This window comes from Melospiza melodia, chromosome 3, assembly GCF_035770615.1.
Source record: "Melospiza melodia melodia isolate bMelMel2 chromosome 3, bMelMel2.pri, whole genome shotgun sequence".
Classification (NCBI taxonomy): Eukaryota; Metazoa; Chordata; class Aves; order Passeriformes; family Passerellidae; genus Melospiza; species Melospiza melodia.
Genome location: NC_086196.1, coordinates 60,972,277 through 60,990,327, shown reverse-complemented (window position 1 = coordinate 60,990,327; position 18,051 = coordinate 60,972,277). Strand labels below are relative to the sequence as shown.

The following is an 18,051-nucleotide window of genomic DNA, read 5'->3' as shown; positions in this document are numbered from 1 at the left end:
AGCAAAAATTCTCCTATTGCTTCCTGTCATGTGACCTCTAACACCTGAACTGTAAAGAAACAACAAACATTTCATGATTTTCAGGAAGTATACCTGTGCTTGATTGAGCTCTAAGACACAAAAGTTAAGTGAAATGGAATACTCCTATGTAGCACAGAATGGAAATTCAAAGATATATTTGGCTAGTAATACCATTATGCATTTAGACATAGGATCGTGTCAAAGCAAACAGAACTTTGAAACAATATTCTTTCCATGTAATGACTTCTACACACAACAGCCCAGGGAAACAATGGATATTCCTTGAAGCAATCTGAACTATTAAAAACCTAATTATATTTTCTTTCCTTCTTCACAAATGTTTACTTTGGAATGGCAAGAGTATGTACTTAGACTACTTGCTCATCCTGCTCCTTCCCTGACAATCACATTCCTTCAAACACGGGCAATGGGCAAACTGAAACATGTGAGCCTCCATGTGAATATGAATGAACACAGGAGCCAAGGGATCAGCCTGGGATTGTGTCGGGGTTGGATACTAGGAAAAGGCTCTTCTCCCAGAGGGTTCTTGGGCACTGGAACAGGCTCCCCAGGGAAGTGGTCACAGCAGCAATGTGACAGGGTATAAAAAAGCGTTTGGACAGTGCTCTTGGGCACAGGTGATTGTGCAGGGCTAGGAGGATGACCCTTGGACTCAGTGATCCTTGTAGGTCTCTTCCAAACCCATATATTCAGTCATCCTGTGAACACTTTTCACTATGACAGCGACTCAGCACTGGCACAGGTTGCCCGGACAGGTTGCAGTCCCCCCATGCTTGGATCTATTCAAAAGCATCTGAACACGGCCCTAAGCAATCAGCTGTAGGTGGCCCTGCCTAAGCAGGGGGCTTGGATCAGATGACCTCCAAAGGTCCCTTCTGGCCTCAAGCAGTCTGTGATTCTGTGAAATATGCAGCAGTCTGACCAACGACAAGAATCCCTCACAACATAAAGTAGGTCTCATAAACTGCAGATGGAGTTACCTGCAGTACCTAAGACTGTATTCCTGATGCTACTGTTTGAGAACAGGAACAAACAAAAGATTTGGACAGCATACAGAATATCAAATCATTGTGAAAAACACAGGTGACAACAACCTATAAATACCCACAGTCTACAGGTAAATATGATCTCCAAGAAATGGCTGCTGTAAAGGGAAGTTGCAGCCCAGCTGATGGTGATGATCTGGCCTGAATTACATTCAGCTTCATCATACTCGGGATGCTCTACAGCTATGCTGATAGTCCAAACCCTCAGGGAGCTACAGATAGAGCTGAATATAGCAGTCATCACCATACTGCCAGTAGCACATGGAACCCATCCAAACCTTTATCCTGGCTTCTCAGAGAGGAAATTCAGGTGAGATGTCAGATCTAATCTTTGTGATAAGTGTTATCTGCCAACACGGTACTAGAAAGCATTTGAAGAGAACCATGCAGAACACACCACAAATTGTCTAAAGCAAGGGTAAAGCTCACCTGCATAGCACAGATTTCCCCACAGTCAATTCAAGTCTCTGTGATGGATTCCTACAGAAACTAAACCCACTGCAAATATTATCAGCATCTTCTCTAAGGGCAAGGTATACTCTGGTGATGTAGCTTTCACTAACAAATATAGAACACAGAATAAAGGAACGTATTTAGTAACAACCCTACAGGACTTACCCTGGGGAAAAAACAAACCACCCATAGCAGATGCTAATCAGATTGCTTATTTAATTTCAGGCATTATGAGAAGGAGAACTATATATGAAACAATAACCCACACTAAGAAGGTAAATTCATTGGAAATGTCACAATTGAGCCAATACAAGTAGCATTCAAGGACACTGTGTGTTTAGGGCAGACAAGTAGCTAGACTAGAACACAATCCCACTAGAAGATCACATAATGCCACGGAGAATTGAGAGAATGCCTGAGAACTTGCTGAGTAAAACATTTACCATGAAGGGCTGCCAACATATTGGAAGCAGTCTTCTATAATATTTAAATACAAATAGACACACTTTAAACACACTGGGCATAAGTTTTTGCAATCCTTACAACATTCCACAACAAAGATGACTTCAGTATTAACAGAGAATATCTCTGGATTTTTCTTAAAGACACCATGCAACATTATTTAATTCCTCTCATGAATTTCAAGATGTTCCCATTTTCTTTAAAAACATTCTCCTTTTAAAACTAATTTTATGGAGATTTTTCTTTCACATCCATTACACTGTAAACTAACTCTCTTTTTTTATTTGTAATAATGACAAGCACTAAAAGTATATGGAGTGTAAGTGCACTGTCCAAGTAGCCTTTGAAGCCTTTATCCAGTGCACATTTACACTCTGGGACAAAATGTATTCTAGCCCATATTCTACACTCAAAACTAGGGTATGGCAACTGATAAATTAAAGGAAGTGTACTTATAAAACATTTGTTTTCTTCTCACATAGACAATATTGCATAGATATAATCAGTATTAACCATTAATTAATCTTGTTTAGTTTAGTAAATGTAAGGCATAGCTCCATTATTATTCTCCAGAGCTACCATCTTGCTTTGAGATTTGTTGCAAAATTTTACTTTTGAAACAGAATTTTATAACCATACAGTTCTGGTAATTCTTCTTAAAGCAATTACTATCTGCTAAAATTTTTGTAATGTGTGATCAACACAACAAAGACAAGTACCATATATGAAGTGAAGAAAAAAAATTAAAGATAATTTAAATGAGAAATTCACAGCAGAATGCAAAATCCACATGGAAACCATGTATATGAAAATATTTAAACACTGTGGAATTAATTTAAAAGCTATCAAAGTAGTGCAAGATGTATTGTAATCTGCTGCTCAAAACCAAATAAAAAAATGTACAGTTTTACTTATATTATTGTTATCAGTGGAAAACCTGCTTTAAACAATGCCTTTTTATGTCTTCAAATAGGAGATTTTCTTAGAGAGAATGAAAGTCCAACTTCATACTGTATGGTGATGTTCTTATACCAATGGGAATTGATTTTTTTCTTCCCTTTACTGTTTAACTAAACACTTTTGTAATGAACATTACATCCACATCTGAATTGCACCTTCCAAAAGAGAAAACCTGCTGGCAGCTCAGATGTAAATTCACACACAGTAAAATAACTGCATGCTACAAACAGCACCAAACAGAACTCAGTGAGGAAATTTCTAGTTTGATTTGCCTAAAACTATGGAAATAGAGATCTATTTCTAAGAACTCCAACTAAAACTCAGAATAAAGCATATGATACAAATTAATTTTTCTACACCAGTGCAACAGAGGCAAAGGTCTGTGTCACATTAACAAACTAAATTCCTACTAAGAAGCCTCCTAAATTGAGAAAAATATGGTTAATGGAATCTCTGCAAGAGTCAATAGATTCCACTATGGCCCTTACACAGCACAGTTTATCAACAGAACTAATATTATTTTAGTAATGTCTCCAGCATTATGGTGCTGCCACCTTCCCTTTTCTGTTTTCACCTCTCTATCTTCCATTCATTCACTGTCAAGCAATGTAGCTGATCAATTCTTATCTCACGATTAGCAATGGAGAAATTTTCTACTTAGAACTGTTGAGGTAGCAGAGGGTACACTTCAGGCCATGGTGAACACATTTCCCCTCTATTTTTAAACAGATGCATTATGTCCTTACATGTTTAATGAGCCTTTCACCAGGGAAAAAAAATAATTTATGCACAGAATATGCACAGAGAATGTCCTCTTGCAAAGGTCCATCCAGAACTCCAGTAAGAGGTGAATACATTTTGTTGCTCTGTCAAATGTTTCATATATGTTGTTAGAAAGTAGATGAAAATGTAGATGTTTAATCAGTAAAATACTGATTAAACATTCTCATTACCTACAATGACAGGGACCAAGAACAAAATGCTCCAGTAGTTACTCCTAAAAAGGAGTGTCTTCAAGCAATGACTAAAACTTGAAATGAGCAATACGTCCTCTTTCTACTGAGATTGGGATAGGTGTCACTTCTATGGAAACAGCCAAAACAGGAGGGTGTCAGCATCTGAGAAACTTACATAACTAGAAGGGAAACTAATATAAATAAATGGCTGTGCATACATGCACACAGTCTTCCTCTCTCTCCTAAGACAGCCACAACCATAAAACATAACTTGGAAACCAGAAAAAAATCTATTCCATCAAATTATGACAAATGAAAAGTCTTTGGAAAGAATCTGCTCTCAGAGTTAAAAACCAATATATTTTGCCCTAAGAAAAAAAAACAAGCAACAGTATCAATGGTTTCCCACCATCAATATTTCCAGAAGGTATTACATTCTACATGTTCTTACAGGGCAAGCATGCCTTTCACAGCCTCAGGCAGTAAACCCTTTCCCACTGTCACCTAGTCTGAGTTCTGCACTTCCAGCTCTCTGGTAGTTCCTTATCTTGCTTTGATGAATGCAAGAAAATCTGAACACTTACTAGAGGAGCTTCTGTTTAGAAAGAAAATAGAGGAACAGTTCTTTTCAAAGCAGCTTACTTTCAACAAATCAAAAATATACTATACATGGGGCCATCTGATCAAGAAAAAGAAAATACCCCGATGTGCACATGCTTACATACTTCAGGAGCATTAGCTGAACACTTTTGCTCACAAAATTCCAGGTTTTACCTTGTGAATAAAAATCCTCTATCCATACAGAAACTTCAGTGAGTTCTGTCCACCCTGCTTTAACCTGCACTGACATTTCTTCATAAATTCTTCCTCTCTATGACACCAGAAGTTAAAAAGGAAGAGAGAAAATTCTACATTCAGGTATAAAGAGGCAGTTATCTGTAAGGCAGTATTTCAAACCAGACATACATTTGTCATCAAAACATGTCTCACTCTCCTGCACCATGCAAGGAACTCCCTTAAAAGCCCACATGAACCCCACATTGAGAAGAGGAATCAAAACTCATCCTTTCAAAAAGCAACCTTCACCTTTTTCCATACAATCTATTCAGCTATGTATTTCCCTTTGCCATGCTACTTGCTCAGGATCACAATCTCAGGGAAGATCAATGTTCACGGCACTATGCCAATAAAGGAGCAGTGTGTAAGCAGGGTGACTCCTTAGCCTGAGCTGGATGAAGCACCAGTCCCCTCTCCCCCTTTCAAATGTTAAGAAAGTTTACTCTGTGCCTCGCTTTTATTTATACAGGACACAGCTCTAGCTTTGACTGAAGCATACAGAAATCACAATGCCTGCTGCCTAAAGAGTGGAAAATCCACACAATGAAATTCCATAGACACTACTACCATGGTAAAACAAAACTGAAATTAGCATCCAGTTTTTTTTCAGTTCTAATGAGATGACCTAGAAGATTCATTATTGTAACTAGAGCATGAGGGAGTAAAGAATTTTTTTCAGGCTTCTTAATAACTTTTCATCACCAGTGGTATCTATGGTACCACCAACTTAGGCAGACTCAATTGTTTTTAAATTTACTAATTTCTGAAAAGCTTTGCTGTGCTCCAAGAGAGTAGTGTGATTTTCCAACCTATATGCGAACCCTACATAAGAAAATACAGTACCAGTTTAAAGCTTTTGAGAAATTTGACAGGAACAGTGTGAAATACTGGCCCATTGAAAATAAACAGCAATGCAAATTTTTGTCATTATGTTTAAATTGAATCCTAAGATTCAATATAAATTCTCAAACTTTTATTTTTATTTTACACAATTCTCTCATCTCTTTAGCCCTGTGGATAGAGCTCTGAATATTCACTTCACTGGCTACTGGCAGAAGACAAGTTACAGATGCAATTCCCCCGGAATGTCCAGGGGAGACAGATAAAAGCTACTGAACTAAAATTAAAATTAAATATTAACGACTTTCAAAAGGGGGCACAGTTTCTCTACAGACTCTCTTCCAGTTAGCTCCTATACCTTTCACAATTTGTCTGTCAGTACCTAGTAAATTAACCTTACACTAAATTTTTAATCATGGAGCAGTCCCATATCACACACACACACTACTGCCAGGTTAGAGTTAAGAATAATTTTCAGTTTCTTTGGAAAAGTAATAAGCATACATACAGAAAAAACTCCACTTACTCTATGCATAGCCCAGTACATTTCAAGCGTGAACATATCTGAAAGCTTCAGTCAGAAATGAAAACAGTTTTGAAATCTCATTATAAGAGTTAAAGAAAAGGCCCAATCAATTTAAACACCAGACAGCACAGATACAGAAAAATCCTTCAAAAATGCAGTTCACATTTACCATTTATATCTACATGGAAAAAGGCGACAGTAAATGACTTACCAGATTAACAAAGTATAAAATTTTTTAAGGTTTCACTTATTTTCCCTCTGTGAAAAACAGTAGGGGCACACTGCTCAACATGCTAATTCACATCTGCCTCTCAGAGAATCTTCATAACATTGGTTTTACAATTCTTGAACACTGTGGGTTCGATTTCAAGAATTTAAAAAGGTTACCAGAGAACACCTGATTTGAAAGGAACACTTTCCACTGATCATATAAGACAGGCAATGTATTGTATCTGAGGGATTAAAACTGCTTCTCAGAAAGCTATCAGAGATACAGGTGCTTTCCTTTAACCACTTTGTACTGCACTCTGTAAGGTATTTCCACACTGACAGATGTGTCATCTTCTGAACTAAACCAGGAAACAAAAAAGGTAGAGGGACAGAGGCATTACAAAGAACCGTCTAGTGTTAGGGAACTGTTTCCAGCAGACACCTGCAGACATGGCAGCACAAACTACTGCCATCTGGAACACAGACATCCCAAGCTCAGTCCCTCATTAGATGAAGACTTTTCTATTCAGATTCCTCGTTTTCTTTTGTGCATTTCTGTAGATCAAGTTGAATAATATGAATGTTCATGCAAATCTTTTAAAAAAAATAAGGTAATGATCCACTCTAAGTTGGGCTCAATCATTCGTACCTTCTAAGGCAGGAGCCATAGCCTACGAGGCCAAGTTAGAAAAAGCTAAGTTAGACTGACAGCATTACAAGAATGCTTGAAAGAAGACATGTCCAAGGTAAGGTACATGCCTCAGATTCTTCATGCCTTTTGGGGGCCAAGATACACCTGACATTCTGTGAAGATCTCACTTCTCAGAAGGAAGGAGAATAATTAAAAGGAAAAATAAAAAAAATTACAGTCAGCATCACCTATAACTTATTTTAACCCTAGAAAACTCACACATATGTTTTGTGCTTTATTGGTAAGCTAACACATTGACAAATGTTATGTTATTATTTAAAAACCTCTACAAAATCCTCTAGGAGCAAATCTAGCTCAAGAGCAAAACCAGAGTGTTTGACAACATGAGGTTTTTTTGGGTTTTTTTGTGTGGTTTTTTGTTTTTTTTTTGTTTTTTTTTTTTTTTTTGTTTTTTTTTTTTTGTATTTACAGTGCAATTGTCAAGTTTGAAGCATATGTATTTCAACTCCTTTTGGTATCTCATTTGGTAGACATAAGTAAAATGAGAGTTTTCCCTTTGTTCTTTGAAAAGATGAAGCAATTCCTTGAATTTATTTGCCTTTAATCCTCAAAACAATTTCTGTAGCTCACACTAGATGCCAAAAAAAGAGTATGAGAAATCCCGTATCATCTGCAGATGGACTAGGCAATCAAAATGGCTTTACTACACTGGGTTATGGCCTCTGTAGAAGCTCTCTTCATAAGTGTCATAACAGCAGGAGTCAGTCCCACCATATAAGCACACAACTTGGATTTTCAGTAGAAAAGTTTCCAACTACTGCTTTTGTGATCTAAATTTGAGCAGTATCAGCCAGATAAAGGAACTAACTCTAATCCTAACTTCCCCATCTCAATCTATCACTCTATCCAGTGCATGACTCCACTTTTAATTCCTGGTTAAAACCAATAGTTTGCACCAGTTATAAAAGTCTCAGGCACAACACTATTAAAACCAATGTAACCCAAATTTAATTTTAAAACTCAGCCAGCTGAATATAATTTGGAGATATTAACTTTAACCAAATGCATTAAAAGAATACACCTTATATGGTTCTGCTGTTACTCTACAAGAGAGCAAGCAGATGACAGGACACTAGAAAAACTCCTGGAAAACCACAATTATCCCATAGAACAAACTGAAGATTATTTCCTTTTTCCTCACCTGCTGCGTGCTGGCCATCCCACTAGGACAAAAAAACCACAACAAACACAAAACAGTAAATCTCCACTTGCCTAAGGAATACAGAACAATCTGACAAGCCCAACTTAAAAACTATCAAAAAACTGAGTGCTTCTGTCTAGGGCTGGTAACTGGTGAATTATTTTTCATTCACCTTTTCTGTTACTGTAAAACTGTTGAGTGGTTTTATTGTACATACCATTACCCCTTGGCAGAAGCCTGTCTCCATCTCTTGTCAAATACCAACTCACCTACACTTATACCTAAGCTTCATCTCAGGGCTGTAAGCCTTCAAGTAGGATGATTAAATTATCTTATAAGCAAAACAAATAATTTCTTTGCAAATCACAAACCTCTAATTGGTTATGCTGAGCACTCCAGCTCCATCTATATGGAGCACTCCAGCTCCAACTTTAACTTTGCTAAAGTTAAAAGCAAATGCTTCATCTTGAGTATTCTGAAATTTTTAAGAAGTACTCAATAGAAACAGAATTATAAAGCCTGTTTATCTTCCATAGGCAAACAAAAATCCCTTATCAATAACTTCTAGTTAAGGCTGACCTGAGCTGAATCAGAGCAAAAATCTATAGTGAAAGCATTTGCAAAATGCCAGCTCCAAACCTGCACCCAGTTTTGTAAAAAGGCTCTGCTCAAAGTAAATAAAACCAAACCAAACCACCAGGATTGACATTTAATATCAAACAGCTTTCCCACCTCTCCATACATTGCACAAAATCTGCATCACCAGTGTCACAAGGCAGTTATTGAAAAGGCATCATCATGCTCACTCAAGGCAGAACTCTAAAGAGTTGCTTTTCCTTGGAATACTGACACACATGGGCAAGAGTATCTCCTCTTGCTCAGGAATTTGCCCTTTTGTCACTCTGATTTTCACTCATCCTTCTCTTCTGCATTCCCCTGCTGCTTTGAATGCTCCACAAGCACTTTTTCATACATGAAAGCAAAACTAAATCATACATTGATTTTACATTGTAATCTTTCTAGTTGAATTCTACCTCAAGGAAAGTACTTAAACAATTAATTTTAATCTACCAGCAATACAATTTTTTTTCCATTATGTTCCAATCTGAAGACAAGAACAAATCCAGTAACAGAACGTCAACATTAATTTAAGAGGAGAAGAAAAATTACTTAATAACACTGCAGAAGGATACCATTCTTCAATAGGTCATGGATGCATATAATTTTCAACAAATTCATTCTTTTACCACTGTATATTCCTGCTAATAGGCCAGGACATAACTGAAAAATTGTTAATACCTTGCTGAACAAACTTTCAGAGTGGAAAGAGAAACTAACTTTTATAGTCTCTGTTTCCCAGATCAGCAGTAAAACTGGGAAAAGAGGCAAGACACCTCCTACTTGCTTTCCCTTGAGCAAAGGGCAGAAAATGAGTTGCAGTTAACCATGAAATGCAACTCCATATTCTATTTAATAAGTGATACTAAATACTACTATAGGCATGTTCTAGTGAAGAAAGCTGTGCACCTAGAGAGCCAGAACAGCACAGAAAAGCAACAAGAATAATTTGCTACTAGTTTCATCCCCCCAACTGGAACCTGTAAGCACACTCAAAACTCAGGAAAGTTTCTCTTCAATAACCCAGTTACAGATAAGTGTTTTGTAAAGGTGCTCATGTCCTTGCTAGAGTACAGGACCTTGCTGAATGCAATTTAAGGCACAACATAAAAGGAAAGAAGAGTTTTCTAACACAAGGGAGGGGAGGAAAAAAAGAGTCTGTTTTGGACACAGTAAATGCCACGTCACTTTAACTTCTCCACCCACCCAACCCTGAATCTTTCAGAGAACAGGGAACCAGAAGGTGGCCCAGACATATACTAAGGTAAAGGGTTTCCACTGGGAGTCTAGAAGCCAAAGCTCCTTTTGGCTAAGCAAAAAGGAAGGCTGGGTAGAAAACAACTCAACCCTTGCAGTTAGCTGCTTACACAGGTTCTACAGCCTGTCAGCCTCAAACCTGATGGAGAACACACAACAGAACATGGGACTTCTCCACCTGCTCAAGAACACAATCTCACAGTAAAAGGATTTTCCTCAATTTTCCAGGGGCTGAATTCCTTTGAGTTTCACTAAGAAAAGGGAAATGGAAGAAACAGATTAAACCTGGCAGCTCTAGAAAGAGTTTTCAGATTTTAAAAATGTTATTCTAATCCTGGTTCATAAGGATGCTTTTTAACTAAAATGTTTTATTATTTGGTGAACATGTTTAAAGACTGATTCTTAGTCACTGTTAATATTTAATAATGAAATTTAGAACTTATTTTTTTTTAGTTAACAAAAAGAATGGCTACCTACACACACTTACAAAATAAATAAGCTTAGTATTTGTCCTGTTTGTTGGACAGTTACTGTTTTTTAGCTCATTTGTCTATTCATAATTTAGGAACACAGCAAACTGGAATTTCATAGAAGATTCACAAACACAGGAACTTAAAATCGATTACTTAGTTGAATAAGAAGTTATCTCGAATGCTTTGTATTTATTTAGAGGCACTGCTACTGTTAGTAAAAATGACTGCTTTTATGATAATAAAATGTTAGTAAAAATTTCACAGAAATCATCTTCAACTTGAATTTTTATAAACTATGTGTCATCACTCAACACTATTATCTGCCTAGCTTTTTTTTTAATAGAAAGTAGCTAGACTCTTATTTGAACACCTTGCTAAGTCTAACTAAAGAAAAAGCTAAAAAGCTGCCATAAGAGAAAACAAAATTTACTACTTGAACTATTTTCTGAAGTGTCCTAAATGAACATACACTCTGAAGTCCTACTGACAATATCATCTTCAGAAGTCTGAAGTGAATAAGCCATGAGTTCCCCCTCCTTGTAAGTTCAAGCACAAATAATTTCTCAGCTCCAGGTGCGTGGATGGAGTCACAAGTGACCATTCTGTCTGCAGGGAGTTGCTGCAGCTTGCTGTATGACAGAGAAAACAGCTTCAAGTTAAAATAATTACTCCTGCTCTCCTGTAAATGGACATTCTCTACTTTGCTGCAGTACCTGCAGAAAACACAATAAGAATCTCAAAATTCCTTTCACCAAGGCATGGTCAGCGGTACACAGTACTGCTCACAATGTCAGATGTTTATGCAGTACTAACTCACAATAAATATCTTATAAATCAAGTGCAAAATAGCTTTCTTTCTGTCAAAAAAAAAAAAACTCAAGTGGGAACAAATACATGAAATCTGACCTTTACATGAAGAAAAGCTCATTTAGTTACTACCAAGAAAAACTGGTTCTGTTACGAAAGCTTTCATCACTCTGCATTTCTAAATCTATTAGATGAATATTCCTATATATTCTTCCTCAACTAGAGCATACCAGGACCCTGTCAAACAAAAAGAAAAAAAAGGAGAAAAAAAAAAGGAAAAAAAAAAAAAGAAGTGGAAAAAAAAAAAGGACTGAAATGCACTGGAGACCTACTGCTACCCACAGCAAACAGATACATTGATTTGAAGAATATTACCAGTCATCTTGAATTTGGACTCAGACATACTCTTATACAATTCAGTTGTGCACAGGTTTAAGAGCTCATTTAGGAAAAACAGAAAATATTAAACTGGAACTCTAGCTGCAGCCACATATCAACTATGATTTTCATGTGCTGATTATCAAAACAAGTCACTGTTATGTCTCTCTTACATTAAAACTTTACAGTTAAAAGTTTCCAGTCATACAATAATTTTAACTCCTTTCAAATAATAATTATGGACACTAACAGAAGCAGTGCAGAATGGAGAAAAATGTTTGAACAATTTCTAAACATTAACTTTTCTGTGTCAATTGAGTAGATGTCAGCACTCATTATATGCATTTGCATTTTTGGGATTATTTACACCTATCAAAATTTTCTCTAGATATTACTGAGTCTCTAGGAAAAAAGAAGCCAGCATTGTCAAACTCTAGCTTTCAAATTGCTACTCAAAGTGTTTCAGCAGATGGCAGTTCTGCTGAGAACCTGAAGCTAAGCAGTGACTTTGCTGAGGCACAGAAAATGTCATGGTGAAAGACTGCATTCACCTACACTGGGATCAACCTTCTATTTCTTCACATATTGCAGGGCAAGGCAAGTCAACAGAGGAGAATGAAAGCTTGTCTATGAAGACCAGTAATGCCATACTAAACATTGCTAGAACACAAAGGTAAATAGCACAGTGTATTTCCCTCTCAGCCTGGAAATGAGCCACCCTGGTATTTGCCTCCACAAACACCCTCTAAAGTGTTTAAAGTTTTAGGGTTGTTTTTCTATTCTGAAACAAAACACAAGACAGAAGACAAAACTCCAGCATCTTTTGTTAAAAGAGCAAAGCTTGTAACTTACAGAATTACCAAAAAAGAAATGAGTCTTTTATTGCTGATTGAGCTCACCACAAACAACTTCCAGTGACTACTGGGTCAACTCTGAGCAATCATTTGAGATGTAGAAGTGTACTTTTGGTCATTTCTAAGGCTTACTAACCTCCCAAGACATCTACTGTCTGCTTATAATTTGCTTTCTACTTATATGGGACTTTTTCCACAGAGCTGGACAGAAATGCCCCAATCCCAAAATATAAAAGTTCCAGTTATTTAGGAGCTGAAACCCAATAAAAATGCTACCGATGTTGCTAAACTATTAAGGTAGATAAATGCACATAAATACAAAATAAATGTTTAGAAAGCTCCAAGGTTCTTCCTTATGCACTGGATTATTAACCTTGCACATCATGAAATTAATCTACTCACTTGTTCAAGTAATGAACAGCTAGGATATAGGTAACATTAGTAGTTAAAAATATACAAACCAGAGCCTCCTTCCGTATTTGTCTGATCAGAAGCCTTAATGCAGAGGAGAGAGAAAAAAATCTTGTATTTTGTTCTGAAGACTATTACTAGAGGTGCTCTTTTTGAAGCAAGAAAAGAGCAACCTCAGAAGATGGACTCTAGAGAGGACCCTAATCAGGTTGCTTTTTCAGCTTCAGCACTTCTGATCAACCATGGCAAAGCATTTACGTCCAACCTGAGTGCAACCCAACAGCTCAGAATCAACACTCCTGATTCACGGTTTCCAAATTATTTGGCCCAGTAATAGTTAATAGTTTCACATAACTGCATTTATTTATACCAGAAGATTAGGGGTGGCATTACAGGATAGCAAAATCCTATACTGAGTTTGAAAAGTCAAGCAGTCTGAAATAAAGAAGTGCCTGATCTAATCAATTTTTTACACTTGTGATCTGACCTCTTTATTTAATTTTAAATTACTTTCATAATGCATGCAAGTCACAGAGCCTCTCTTTTAGAGGACCCTTAACTGCCTTGCTGGGTAGAATGAAAGACATTCAAAACGTGCAATTGGAATTTTACAGCAAGCAAAGCAAAGCTAAGCTCCTTTCTGCTCTTGACTTTGTTTTAACCCCAAGCACCATTCCAAAGAAAAATCAAAGATAACTAAATTCTACCTACTTTCTCTGCTACAGAATTTAGAAGACTTTTATAACGTATTTACTGTATTTATTTTCAAAATGTTCAAAGTTATTCTTAGGTTCACCAAGAGAAGCATTAAATACCTTTGCAGTTCCATGGAGTTATGGAGGTGTGTATTTTTAACACGTAAAGCATCAAAAATTTTATATCCTAGGGGAGGGAGATTAAGAAAGGACTGCAGTTAGAAGGCTTCTCAAAGTTGATACCAAATATCTTTGGATGTTTAGCATTCGTGCTTTAGAGTCTTATCTATGTACAGTGAACAAGAATATCACCACCTCTGACTCACACAAATGTCAAGATGGTAAATTACTTGTTTTCTTGAAGCACTAGGGGGCTAATGAGTTCTTTAAAGAAATTCTCTAAAGAAAATAATTATTCTCTATTCAGCTCAATGTTCAAATGTCATCCCTATAATGTTGCAATTAAGAAGGCATACCTTAATATTACTTAATAGTAAGGGGGGCTATTCATTAGAAATACTACTGACCGTGGTGCATTCAGAACCCCAAGCATCCTCACATCAAGGCAGAGTAGCTGTTTAAAGGAGAAATTTTCAGCAAACAGAGCTTACCTAGATGATATTTAATTACTTGTGATCTAAACCAGGAGATTAGGCCAGTAATCTTGTGCTTTCCTGTACTCTGATCCTTTTATCATAATTAAAAGACAGCTACAATGCATACACACAGATTGGCTTAATTATTACAGCACTATAACCCATCTCATCATTTCCTAAATCTTCAGTGCCAGATTCAGTCAACAGCCTATGCTTTCTGCAAAGAAAGGAACAACATTTTACAGGCTGAACTACCAGAGATGCAGTTATTTCAGGTGACTTTTCAAGAAAGGCCTTATCTGTATCTTCAGCATAGGATTACATACGCACACACACACACCTGCCCCCATAATAGAGAGTCATCTACTTAAAATTAAGGATAAAGATATTCCTGCTGAAAACTGTTTTAAGCTAGTTTTTTCTCCCTGACTAATAGTTAAGTGATATTTAGTCACTTATTTACTAAAAGATATTTAATGTGGTAACAAGGAAAAGGATTATCTAAAGGGGTATTTTTCCCCCAATGCTTGCAAATTAGTCCAAAAATTTATATTTTACTTTTTAAAAATTCCATCTCATTCAGTGTAAAATTGTAACTTCTTTATCTCTGAAGACAACAGTCATTAAACTTCTCATTTAATTAATACTACATGGAAACTCACTCAGAGACTGTTGGGCTTTTTTTAAAGAGGCAGGAAATTATAGCTGTATTGACTAAATCTGCATGAGCAGTTTGCCCTCTGGTGACTAACTTTGTGCGAACGTTTTGCAATACATATAAGAAGACTGGTATGAATAAACAACAACTGGCATGTTTGCAGGCTCCATAAGAAAAATCATTAAAGGTATTAAAAGAAATGGTATGCATTGATTGTACCAGTGCAGTATTATTTCCTTTAAATTAAGAGAAAAACAAACTGGAAGGTAAAAGTGTCAAGAAGATGAAGAACAGAAATTCAACTGCAGAAACGACACATACAGAGAAGAACTGAAATTCCAAAATTTTGCCTAAGACTTCTGAAGGCTAAGACAACATAAAGGAACAAAAGGTCTCTATCTGCATACATTTCTTAAGGGCATGAAAGGTAAGTCCAAAATCAGGTTGTCCCAAAATCAGTAGAAAAATAGTATCATCTCTCAGTAACTGATGAGGAAAAGAAGTGCAAGACAAAAAAAACCTCAACTTGTCTAGTATCACAAAGAAACCCTCACTGACTGTGAAAAGGAAATCAAGTCAGGATCCTAGCTAGCTGTCTAGCTGCTAGATCACATTTCTTTCATATAAAATAGCTAAAGAACTGAAAAGTCATCAGTTACATTTTGTTCTATTATCCAATCACATTTGTCCCACACACCTGCTTTCCCTAACAGCTTAAATCGCTTCAGCAAACAGCTGTACTTCCCTTACAGCAAGCTACTCAATAAAAAGGTCTTCACAAGGGAGGTTCTTCTTGGTCTTGCCCTGCTTATGTATGCAAGGACTGTTGAAATGTTGTCTGAGTTAGCTGCCGTGACTGTTCACCTAAATTCTTTCCCACCGTCCTTAGCTAAGAGCTGCTGTTGGACAGTAACTACTTCCATTTGGAGATGCTCAAGCATGTAGATGTACAAGTTAATAGTAATGACAGAGGAAAGGAAATGCTGGGGGTGGAATCCAAGAAAGAATTACAAAGTAGAGTTAACTTCCTAAATCACTATTGTGTCTTGCTTGAATTCACCAGGTTCAGTTAGTTTCAAGATCAGTTTCAAGAAGCAGGAAAATTTCTTTGATGATCACAAATATTGATCATAAACACACATCTTCCCAGCTACCTCAAAACATAACTTCCTCTTGGCCACCTAGCACATAACCTTAGCACTCTAAAAAAATAAATGCTGTTTCTAGACTCCTTCCCTTGTAAAATACCTTCTGAAAACAGCTCTTTCACCATCTGGCATTCCTCCTGCTCTCTCTCAGCCTCTTATGTGGCAGTACAAGGGAAAAGAAAAAGGTAGCTGCTAATCCTGTACAATTTTGATGTGACATTAACAATCAGAATCCTAGAAAACATGCAGTCAGCTGGACAGATATCCTTATGAATTTCTAAATACTCCTCTGGCAGTAGCGCCTAACATCTCCAATGGCAAACTACATTTTAAATAAAAGACAAACCATGAACCTGCATAATACTTTTTAAAGGAATGAGTTGAATGATTCTAGAACACGTACTCTGATATTGCCCTCTCTTCTCAGGCAGAAAGAGTTAAATATCCTCTTTTTATTCCCCAAAGGCTGCTGGTCCCACGCAGAGGTGCCATGTTTTATTTAAAGCATGCTCTCTCTCAGTAACCACTTGCTCTAATTGGCAAGGCAAGGCTGGGTCCCCAAAGCACACAGCTCGTTAGATTCAGTTTAGATTACAAAAACACGATGAAACAAACTGCATCGAAATGTACAAATTAACAGCTCAGGAGTGCACGACACGGACACGGAATTAGATTGTAATATGGAACAAACTCCACAGGGAGGCTAAGGAACAAATCACTAGTGTCTCTATAAACTATAGAAGGGTTCCAAATGAGCACATACACAAAACAGAACACAGACTTTTCCATAAATCAGGCAAATTGCTAAATTAGAAAAAAAAAAAAAACATTTCTTCTTCTATCTTATGCACACATTTATAGGGGAACAGAGTCATAAAAAAGTTAAATAAATTAAACCCGTGGGTTGCACATCCTCAATAGGTAACTCCACTTTCATACTGGCAAAGTGCAAACATCATGGCAATTAAGCTGTATTTCTAAACATTTTTTTTACATCAACACAGAACCATACACTAGAGACTAAATTACAGCTGGTGCTTCAATGAGTCATTTGGAAAGGTTACAAGTTAGAAGGGGAACAAGATATTAAGAAAAGAGAAAGAAACTGGCTTTACCATAAAGAAAAAAAAATACTAGAAAACAAAGCTATGAAAAATTAAAAATAATGTAAGTCTGAGGAAAAAAAGGGCTTGAGCACTTTTCTTTGCTTGCAGATCAATCTGTACAATGGGACTGGCAATCCCCTGACATAAGAAAAAGAAAATACATGGAAAACATCAGTGATGTCTTGTCAAGACAGAGCAAAAATTAAATTAAGACACTTTCGTCGTCTTTTCAAGTAGCCAGTACTGAGAAAAGGTCATATTTTTGTGTGAGTGTATTTTATATTTTTAACAAATAAGCCCCAGTCTACTAGACTCAATTCTGCAAGATGCAATCCAACAGCCACTAATGTCCTACAGGGTAGTTTGCTGATAGGATTGATTGACTGTAAAATGATAGCAGTTATTAATTAAAAGGCATTCAATTTTACTAGACTGTGTTGGTGAAAAGACCCTTATGTGACAGGATAATGCCCCACTAACTTAAAGAAGCCATAAAGAAGAAAAGAGAAAAAGAAGAACCTGCTCTACCTCAATACACAACATCATTTGAGTGGCAGCTGTGAAAGAAATTCTTTCTTCCACTAACAATTGCACAGAAACTTCACGGGTCTGCCCCCCATCAGTGCTTGCCCCTTCCCACTATTTCATCCAGGGGAACTTAAAGGAGGATGAAAAGGGACAAAATAATTGAGCACACCAAACCAGCAGCTGAGCCATTGGCCCTGTTGACACCCTTCATTGCACTGCTGTGTACACAATGTCTTCACACAGCCAGGTCCTGGGAAGGTGAGGGTTGTGCCTTCTACTCAGCATCTTCCTTCCACACCTTTTTATACAATGCACAGCCATATCATATTGTCACAGC

At 36.9% G+C, this 18,051-nt stretch overlaps 1 protein-coding gene across 1 annotated transcript in view; it reads right to left on the bottom strand.

Annotated features, from left to right (window-relative positions):
- Positions 1-18,051, bottom strand: part of ZFAND3 (zinc finger AN1-type containing 3) — a 135,027-nt gene that overhangs the window by 77,024 nt on the left and 39,952 nt on the right. The gene's annotated exons all lie outside the window — the stretch shown is intronic.